Raw genomic sequence first — 10,732 nt, 5'->3', positions numbered from 1 at the left:
ACTTATAGATTTAAGGCCAAAAACTGTAGAAAGAGCCAATAGCAGCACACAATATTTTAATAGAGCAGTGAAACTGTAAGTATACATTTAAATTTTGCTTCTAATAAATCCAAATCATCAGTTTCTACTGTCACAGAGGTGTTCATTTTTTAAATGGCATTTTGTCCTGAGACTTGGTCAGTCTTAATGAGAATTACACTGATTTGACTAAATAGAAATGGGTGAACAACAAGCTATTTATTACATATATTTCACCTCTTTCCATTTGCAATTTTTCTGAATGTATGTTGTGGTTCTCAGATTTGTTTATTTAAAATTCAAATGAATAATTCTTGGTGCATATATTGTTTACCAGCATGTCATTCAAGATATTTGCTACTTGAAATACAGAACTTGAACAGTTTTGAGTAGAAACATAGGCCTCATGACAAGTTTCTGTACTCTGGAGGAGTGCAGCTCCTAGAATCATGTTTTATGAAACATATATTAAAAAACAATAAAAATCTTGTCAGAGTATCACTTAAATGTGTCTAAGATAGTCTCCATGCAATAGCAAGGATGTGGCAGGGCAGCAAATACAAACGTTGCGCAAGGAAACTGTTTCCTGTGCTATTTCCTTTGTTTAAATAGGCTGAATAAATGTAAACACTATTTTTCAGCCTTACAGAGCTTAATATAAGAGCACTACACAGCAGTCAGCATCAAACTGTTTGCTACCCCAAGTGTCCATTAATATACTGAAAATGACTTGGGTATCTACAGCACAGTAGTGGTGTGAAATTGAACCAGGACTCAACCACAGCTTCCTATTACAGCAGTTTTAGGTAGAAATTTGTTTAGTCCTGCATTATTGTGCAATTAGGGATTTAAGGCTAGCAGCAAGCATTTGATTGAACTTCTTTTGATTTGGTAGGACTTTACTATTTTGCCGTTGCCAGCTTGCTAAAGAATTGGATTTAGGCAGTCTCTGAAATGGCATGTACGGCCATAATTTATCGAACCAACTTTGTTCTTTTTCAGCCTCTGACTTAAAGTGTGCTCCTGAGTCAGCACTGGACTGTAGTTTTATGAGCACACTGCTATATAACGTGTATGGATGGATCACAGTATAGATATAAATTCCTCTAGAAAACAAATGCGTTGCATTGTAAAAATAAAACAAAGTAAAGTGAGTGTCCCAGAAGGATCTAGCACTATAGACGCTCCATTTAAAGCATGATTACGCGATAACATCTTTTGGTCAATAAAGACTATAAAATTTAGGATTAATGCTGCAATTCTTTCACAGTCCCCAAGCCTAAATTCAAAATCAAAACAAGAGCTTCGTTTGCAATGGAAATATCTGAGCCGATAAACTTCTTGTGTTGCAAGGTCAGTATTTCAAAGGCAAAGCTTTCATTCAAGCAAAAAGGAAAGTGGATTATTGAAGTGCACGTTTATATAGTTATTTCAAGGAATTAAACTCAGTCTTCCACATATCAATGTATTTTGCATACCATCATCTACAATAGGTATGTTAACCCTGATTGAACACAATGGCCCAACCCCATCAACTTTGTGGAAGAAAAATCTATTTCTGCTGTAATTAGCATGGAGTAATTTATTGTATACCGGCGTATTAGGGGCCTGATTCTACAATATGCATACAGGCAAAGCTCCAATTAACATCAGTTTTAATTATACCTGAGTAAGAAGTACAGGATCATGGGCCAGATGCTGTAATTCATTAAGGCACAAAGGAACCATAACCTATCTACAAGTGTCAAGCAAAGTAGTACCCTTTTGGTGGGGGACTACCAGAGAGTCTCTCTGTTTTGCTGACAGCCCTGTATAGTCATCCATCCTACTCACAAGGCATGAATGGGTTGTGCTGGAGCAGAACTCTGATACATTTATCTGCCCTGTGTAGGATCTATTAAGAACCCTATACCAGTGGCACAACCTGGAGGAGCCCACCAGCTGTTCTAAATCATTTCAGGGATGGGGCTGGTAGGGAGAAACAGGGAGCTTGAAACTGCCCGCCTCACATCTCTCCATCCTCTCCTGTTCGGAGTACATGTGTTGGGTTTGATCATTTTTGGAGGGGTGGTGTTTAAATAGCAATGTTGCAAAATCTCTTTGTTGCCACTAGGAAAGTACATCCTGGACAACAGCATCATTTGTTTACTGCAGGCTACAGCCAGACCCTCAGCTAGCATAAAATTGACGTATCTCCATTGAACTCAAAACTATACCAATTTATAGCAGTTGAAAATCTGGCCCCAGAAATGTCCACCCTGACTTAATATTATATGAAACAGGAAGCAACAGTACATTGTATGCTCTGGAAACCAGAAGAGATCAAGAAGATAAAACTTTTAAATGACAATAGATTCATTCTTTTACAGAACAGAATTGTCTTTTTTTTTTTTAAATTTCAACTGGGAGTTGTTGCATCTGCGCTGTGAAAAGATCAAAATAATGACAGTAGCGCAGGCTTTAACCCCTCTTTTCATGTCTTATGCCCCTTCCTTCCCACATCTACAATTCTGAGAAAGAGCAAGCCAGCTTTTATACAGCTGGGAAAAAAGTGTTGCTAGCATAAAACAAGTCATTTTGCATGGTGGTTTTTATATTATTCTGGGGATTAAATTCCTGAAGAGAGACTAGTACTCTGGGTGTGTCTGGCTGGGTAGAAAGTGACGGCTGTGATTATGGTGAGTTTCAAGTTCTTCTCATTCTGAGAAAACATGTGTGCGTCATGGCAGCTGCAGTCCTGGGAAGAAAGTAAATCCTGTGGTTGGGAAATAAATTGATCTTCTGCTTTCTCTTACAGACAGAGGAAAAAGTTATTTTTTTGAACAATTAACTTCTGTGCTCCTAAAAGAGGCAGCTGCATCTAGAGGAAATCTTCTTTTAAAATGATCAGTTAAATAACATTTAAACACTGAATTAAAACAATACAGGTATGGCTCAAAAAAATCACTGATCACATTTACTCTAGTATAAGAAACAAAAAGCCCCACCACTGAATCAATCACAATGGTTCAACAGATCAAAATCCAGTCTTTTATGAGTGCTTATTATATTGTTAAAAATACACACAGTAATCATGATTTCAAAGGTAATTTTTTTTAAATGTTAAGTAAAGCTTGGATACCTTTCTATTTCTTTGAGTGTATTAAAAAGATATATTGCATGGAATGGAAAAGTATTACACAGTCTGCAAGAATGTAAAATAAATACCCACATAAAGAAATACCTCATTTAGGGTAAAATTATGCTCTTAGACTTGCACAGCACAAGTCTAAGCTCTGTCCTACCTATATACTCAATTCCAACTTCCATCAGTGGGACTGCTGCCATCCTGGGGGGGAGGGGGGGGCGTGTATTCCTCACATAAAGTTCCACACGTGAAAGGGGAATAGAACATCAGCCGAGGCATGGACCGGAGAGCAGAATGCGATCACATTCATCAAATGTGATTCTCATTTTTGTCCTGCTAGTACAAAAGTTTCTTACCAATAAATAAATAAATAAATAAATAAAATTAAATTAAATTGTGCCATGGGGAAACCTTGAGAAATATCAAAATCCTGACACCATCTCCCTGTTAACGTGTTTCCCAACCACACATTTTTCTTCTTAAAAAAAAAATCTGACTTCTGGGCCAAAATTCTCAAAAGCAGCTCTGTAAAGTTATGCTTCTAACTCCACACTTAGGCACCTAACTGGCCTGATTTTTAAGTGAGCTGAGCACTGAGCAGCTCACACCAAAGTAGAAGGGAGAGGATGGATGGTGGGTGTGAATAATTTGAACAAGAGTATTGTCAAGCTTAAAATGAACAACAGTATTGTCAGTGTTAGGCCTAAAACTTCCGGAAATTTTACAGAGCGAGCGTTGTAAAATTAGCTTTAAAAAGCAAGCTTTGCAAAATTAAGCTGCAACTTGTGGTCAAAAGACACCTGCAGCCAGACAACGTTTTATGCTGACTCCTATATGGTGAAATAGGTCATGCCCTCAGGCACGGCTTATAAAACCACATTACTCACAGTTGAGATAATTGGCTATATGGAGATAAGTTATCTAACGATAAAACTAAAACAACCATTGGATATTAAAGCAACCACAATAACCACAGTAAACATTTGGCGTAACCCGATTGGTTGGTCTGTTTTGAGACACGGCGACAGATAAGATAAAAGGAACTAAGGCACAGAGCTGTGTGTGTGTTTTGGTCATAAGGGAAACTTGACCCACACTCTCTGAACCAAAGGGACGTGCACTTTGTGACCGTCTGTACCTGGCCAGTGCGGAAAATGGCCGACTGAACTGTATTTTTTTGGATGAATGCAGGGTAAGCTTGAGCTGATTTGATGTCAAGTTGTGTTGACACTACAGTATTAAGAATAGTGGTGTCGGGATAATTTGACCTCAGGTTATATCAATACTGCAGTATTAAAAATAGTAGTAAGTACCTGATGCATAATATTATTTGTACTTGTGCTTGTCTTCAATACAACTTGCCATTTATATTAATCCTTATTTAGTGTTGGTCTTTAATTCTGCTTTTCTTATTTTGTCTGTGTTGCCTTTATAGTTGAAAGTCATTAAAAGCCTTATCTGAGGAATAATCAGTAGTTTTAGTTTCTCTTATACAGACACTGCTCAACCTTATTACATCTGTGTTGGGTGGTGGGAAGTAGTGATCACCCAGGGCCTCATTAGGGTCCTGACGCATGTTTCCTTCTCCTTTTATCTCCACAGTGAGTACCTTTGAAAGTCAAGCCACTCTTAGTGCCTAAATATGAACATATGAGCCTAAAATTAGGCATCCACTTTTGAAAGTCTTGACTGTGACTCGGAAGTCTCCAGAGACGTACTCTTACAGTCAAGTATCAGAGGGGTAGCCATGTTAGTCTGTATGCACAAAAACAACAAGGAGTCCTGTGGCACCTTAAAGACTAGCGGATTTATTTGGGCATAAGATTTCGTGGGTAAAAAACCCCACTTCTTCAGATGCATCTCAGATGTTGCATCTGAAGGAGTGGGATTTTTTACCCATGAAAGCTTATGCCCAAATAAATCTGCTAGTCTTTAAGGTGCCACCAGACTCCTAGTTGTTCTTACAATAGCACTGTCTTGATTGTATCTCCTGCCAGTAGTCAGCACACTCATTCACTTGCAGTTTAGTTTTCTGAAACTGGAGAACATCGAGAGATCAACAATTAATCTGCTACTTTAAATAGGACTTAAATATACATTTTTTAGGATATGATGTACTATATAGTTAAATCAGATTTATAACCAATGAACACACATTCAGGCACCTGACATTAAATTTAAAGGCTCAATGAGAGGAGTTACAAAACAAAGTGATGCCCAAGAGTAAAGACAAAATGCAAAGATAATTGGTGTGAATACAAAGCTAGAATTCTATTTTTTCCATACACAATGTATACCAAAAAAATCATCCCAGGATTTTGAGATAAAGCCAAACACAATGGGAAGTGCTCCCATTTTGATTTTTTGTAACATTTTTACTCTGTACACATTTAAATGTCTCAAACTGATGTGTTACAGGTATTTTACTAAATGCAAGCCACAGTGATAATGTTCTTTGCAAGTAAAGAACAGCTCACATTTCAATTTAGTTTCTTGTGACAGAGTTTACAGACTCAAGATAAGATAGACATCTCACTGAATAGTTACTTTTAGCTAATGATTTGCTTTTCCACTAACTTCAGCATGCTTTGGATCAGGCCCTAGATGTAAACAGCCATCCTTATAATACCAGGTCCTCTGTACCACTTAAACCCCATATTAAATGCGGGGGAGGATGGGGAAGATGGTCATTGGCAGAACAGTCACAGCTTCCTTGTACTCTGTGCTGATCATACATGGCTTGGCATAGAGGGCAGCAATGGGGACTGGCCAGAGTACCCATGCTCACATGGGCTCAGTGCACAAAACACACCATGCAGGTACCGTCCCCCCATGGCCCAGATTGCAGTCCCGTGCCCTGGTTCCTGACGGAGGAAATGGTTTTTCCCCCAGTTAGTCAGGCCTTAAAGAAGTGAAGTGAATTTCATCCTTGGCCATTAACTTTTCTGGAAGTGAAAATAAATTAGATCTTGGGGGCGGGGGGTAATTGAAAATGAAGTTAAGTCTCTTGTCCGAGAAGGCAGAGCTCTGTCACACCATACCAAACTTGGGCTCTGAATAAGAATTTAACAAGCAGCAAAGGACTGGCAATTTGAAAAAGTAATAACCCTCCAATCCCTAATGTACTGCACATTGTGACACACAAGAGCGATACCCAGCATGTTAAGGGACTTTATTATAAAGCAGTTAATAGCATACTTCAACTTGCCTTTGTAACCTGCTCCTTTTTACATGCTACGATAAGTCCTTTTAAGAAAAAGAGGGTAGATAGAAGAAATAAAACTAATTACAGACGTCAAAGATCCCATTATTGGAACGGGAGCAAAGCTGGTTGGTTGGTAGCAGCAGGCGTGACTTGAGTGGTAAAGTACTTTTAAATATTGAGAAACAAAGCAGATGAGATGGAAGGGCCATTTCTCAGCACCAGAAAAATGACAAGGAAGTGTTTTCTTTTAAAAATAAAATGTGACCTCTGATCTATGTTCTTAAATAAGTGACCAAGAGACTGGCCCTCCAACATACACAAATGGGTCAAGCAAGTTCAGTTTTTTGCCAGGTCTTGAACTCCTCTAATATGTCATTGCTATGTGAGTAAAACACAATGATCCTTTGCTGGAAACCCAGGCTCTTAATTTCATTGATGTCTACTATAAACTTCACCTTTATAGCAGACATTTCGCCTTAACAGTATAAATTATTGACACCCAAGACTAAGGTAGAATATATACTCAGAATTCTCAACCTGTAACTTTCTTAATGGGGATACCAGGCACTAAAAGAAAAGGTGGAAGTGTGCACTTTAAGGGTTTGATCCAGCTCACATAAAGTAATGGAAAAAAATCCTATTGCCTTCAATTGGAACTGGAAAGGATCCTTAACCCCTTACCACCAAGAAATGGAGATTGCTTCTCTTTGAATTGCTAGCAGTGGAAATGGCACAGTGGAATAAAGTCAGAGAGAACCTTTTTAAAAAGATACAGTGTGCCAAAAATACCATAAGACATTTACAATCTGTTAACTCCAATAGTCACAAAATTCAACCCCCTTGTCCCCCCAAAAATATATCTTTTCTCCTTTTTAGGGAATGAACATATTTTGGAGTAGACTATAAAGCCATGCGATTGAATGGAGCACTCCATTTAATGGAGTTATTTTTAAAGGATAATCCAGTGGCTTTAATAGACTCTGGGAAGTGAAAGTCTGGAACCCCCCTCCCCCAAGTATCTTCTATTTCTCAAAAGTAATTATTGAATGACACCTCTGCAGGATGGATCAGATGCTCTGTTGTAGTGCTCTGTAGACATATGCACTGTTATGAAAACCATCTCACAGTACATGATTTTCACTTTATTTCATTCATGTTGCAGTTAATGCCTTCAAAATCTACACTGTATACAGTACCTCACTTTTGTATTGTGTTCTAATTCATCAATTCGCCATCTTGCAAATTTTGGCAGACCAGGTCATGCCCAAACCAATAGGACTATTTGCATAGAATGTGCAATAAATCAATACAAACATTTAAAATTAAAAAAAAAAAAATAAAAAAAACAAACAAACAGGAAGTGTATTTGAAATCCAAGGCACCTGTGTGAAAATGTAAATGAGTTTATCATACAATTTCAAAAGAAGAGATAAAACCCCTTCATTTTTAGTTTGGTACTTCTAACAAAACATCAGTTAATACATACGATGCTGTTTATATGGTTTTGGTGTTATTTTTTGAATCAATAATTTTGCTTGTGATATGTCAAGCTCTGTTACTAAAATGAAGTTGCCAGTAGTTGTTGCTTAATTTTGAAAAGCTTTTGTTATTCAGAGCCAACAACAAACATACACAAATCATCGGTGTAATTGTATGTAACATATTGAGTTATATAGTGCTGTTTTTTATGATGCATACCTCAGAATGGTATTTTCTAGGCATTTATGTATTAGCCTTATTTCCTAAAAACTTTAGAAAAAGAGCATGCTGTAGTGCAAACTATGCAACAAGCAATTATTAAATACAACTGTTTACATCTTGCTAATTACATGTAAGATACATAGTATGACATAACAGGCTCTGTTAATCAGCATTACACTTTTGTGCTCATATCCTCCATGTCCTCCTTCAGATTCCCATTAGTTTTAGCCACCAAATAAAATAAAGAAAGGAAGACAGGCTAATATAACACAATAGCTAACAACAATCCTGATCACACCAGGTACAGAGAGAATGCCAATTTATGACCAAAGAAGAGACAGGGCCAATCCCAGTTCTATTAAAGTCAATGAGACTTTTGCCAAACATCAATAGTTACAGGATTTTGCTTATTGGGTACAATTTCCACAGAGCCACTTCTTACACACTGTTTAATACAAAGAAACAAGACCTGCCTAGAATCACAACACCCTTGCATGAGAAGAGAGAGCTGCCTTATCATAATCTGCACATGGTAATGCTCCTTTATTTTTTAACTTTGGGGGGGGGGGAGAAATCACCTCATCATCATTCAGTCTCTAGAATCACATTTGGAAGTTTTCCTACAAAGCTTACCTTAACTCAGGGTTTTCTTAGCCAGAAGTATGCTATGTGACTAGTATTCATTACCTACAGAGTGGCTGCTGTGTTTCTTATAAGAAATGCCTGGGAGATCTAAGTGACCACCTGAATAAGGGTAGACCTATTAAAGTGGGTCATGTGACTGTACTCAAAGACGTTCTCAAGAGCAAAGAGGGAAAGCTCTGTATTGAATAAAAAGAGTGAGAGTTATTAGAAAACTTGAGCAAGGAACACAAAAATAAGTCTATCTAGACTGATAAAGCCTGTACCAGTATAGCATGGTTTTTTTTATATGTATATATACACATACATACACACTTTATGTGCTTGTACTTTTTTCTGCAGTTAGTATTATACCTTTGCTAAGCCTGTTTAGGGTTCACATAACAGTTTCTTAAGATGCTCTTTTCCTTGTTGAACTATTAATGTCCTAGTTATGTTTTAAAGTCTGTGTTGAGCAAGAGTTAGGGTGGAGCATAGACAGAGAATTTGCCAGCAATCCAACATGGAACAAAAATGGGTTTAAATAGAAGGAGAAAAAATGCTTCACATACATGAACTAATTTTGCAAGTCACACAAACAATTTGATAGGGTCACAAGCCTTGAACCTGCCCTTATCAACAAAACTGGAGCTCTGGCTCCTATTTGCATGGTCTAATAAAGAGACACACTGCCCAACACAGTTGTGAATGACTTTTCTTATGTTTAAAAATGAGATCTGGTATTTAAAAGGTGTAGTAGTAGTGGTAGGATAAAAAATAAAACCCAACATAATTAAATTCCAGAAATTTGAAGGGAAACATTGACGTGGATTTTGCCAGAAATTCCTGCAAATTTCTATTATCTTTGTGCAGTTCTTCCAAATTCTTTGGTGGGGCTAAATTTGCTGCTATTTAATGAGCTCTAGCTTTGTCCCCAAAAACCAGTGGCTCCCCTGGAATGTGCAGAGATCTCAAGGCACTTGGCAATTCTGTGTAAGCCACATAGATCCACACTTTCAAGAGTGTTCAGCAGCCACGGTGTCAGACAGATTTTCAAAACAATATTGCGTGATGAGCACCCACGTTAGGGGCCAATATGGCACATGAGTTCTTTTGAAAAATCTGTCCCCAGTTGTGGATGCAGAACATTTGAAAATCTGGCCCATCGGTCTTTCAAGGTACTAAGTGCCTCCACTCCCACTGACTCCACAACATCTCACAGGAGTGCACACCACCTTGCAGGACTGAGCCCACAGCTCTGTGTAGAATTTCAGTGCCTCTGCACTGGCTCTGGGGCAACACTCCCCAGCAGCACCATTACTATGGCTTTTCCTGCCAATGGCTGCCCTTGGACCACTCCTTAGATGGATGGAGTCAGGTGCCCCACCAATGCAGGGCTCTGTGTAGAAAAAGGTAGAGCAGCCTCAAATTTAGGGAATGATGATGATGTAGTTTGCCTGGTCCGTCAGTGTGGATCTCAGACCCATGGACCCCCAGTAAAGGAGAAATAGTGTTGTGAAAGCAAATGACCTGTTACTTCCCACATTTTGGTGCAGAAGAGGCAGGATGTGGCATGAAGTTGATCTGATATGCACCAACATAGTCATAAGATAACTCATCATCTCACACACGTTTGCAGAGAGGTTTTAACTTTGGATGGGCTAGAATTGGCAAGGTGTTTAAAAGTGAAAAAAATTATGTAAATATCTGATTGGAAAAGAAAATGCTAGTGCTCTCATTACAAGGCACACATGTGTGTATCCCGTAAAAGGAGATTGTTGTTTCTACGTCCATCTGAGTACATGCTCTATTACAGGGGTCGGCAACGTTTGGCATGCGGCTCGCCCGCACCCTGGCGGGCCGGGCCAGTTTATTTACCTGCTGTCGCGGCAGGTTCGGCTGATCGCAGCCCCCACTGGCCGCGGTTCGCCGTCCCGGGCCAATGGTGGTGGCGGGAAGCCGCGGCCAGCACATCCCTCGCCCGCGCCGCTTCTCTCCGCCCCCATTGGCCCGGGACGGTGAACCGCAGCCAGTGGGGGCCGCGATCGGCCGAACCTGCC

This window comes from Terrapene carolina, unplaced genomic scaffold (assembly GCF_002925995.2).
Source record: "Terrapene carolina triunguis isolate 2854851 unplaced genomic scaffold, T_m_triunguis-2.0 Scaffold58, whole genome shotgun sequence".
Lineage (NCBI taxonomy): Eukaryota > Metazoa > Chordata > Testudines > Emydidae > Terrapene > Terrapene triunguis.
This window is presented reverse-complemented; position numbering follows the sequence as displayed.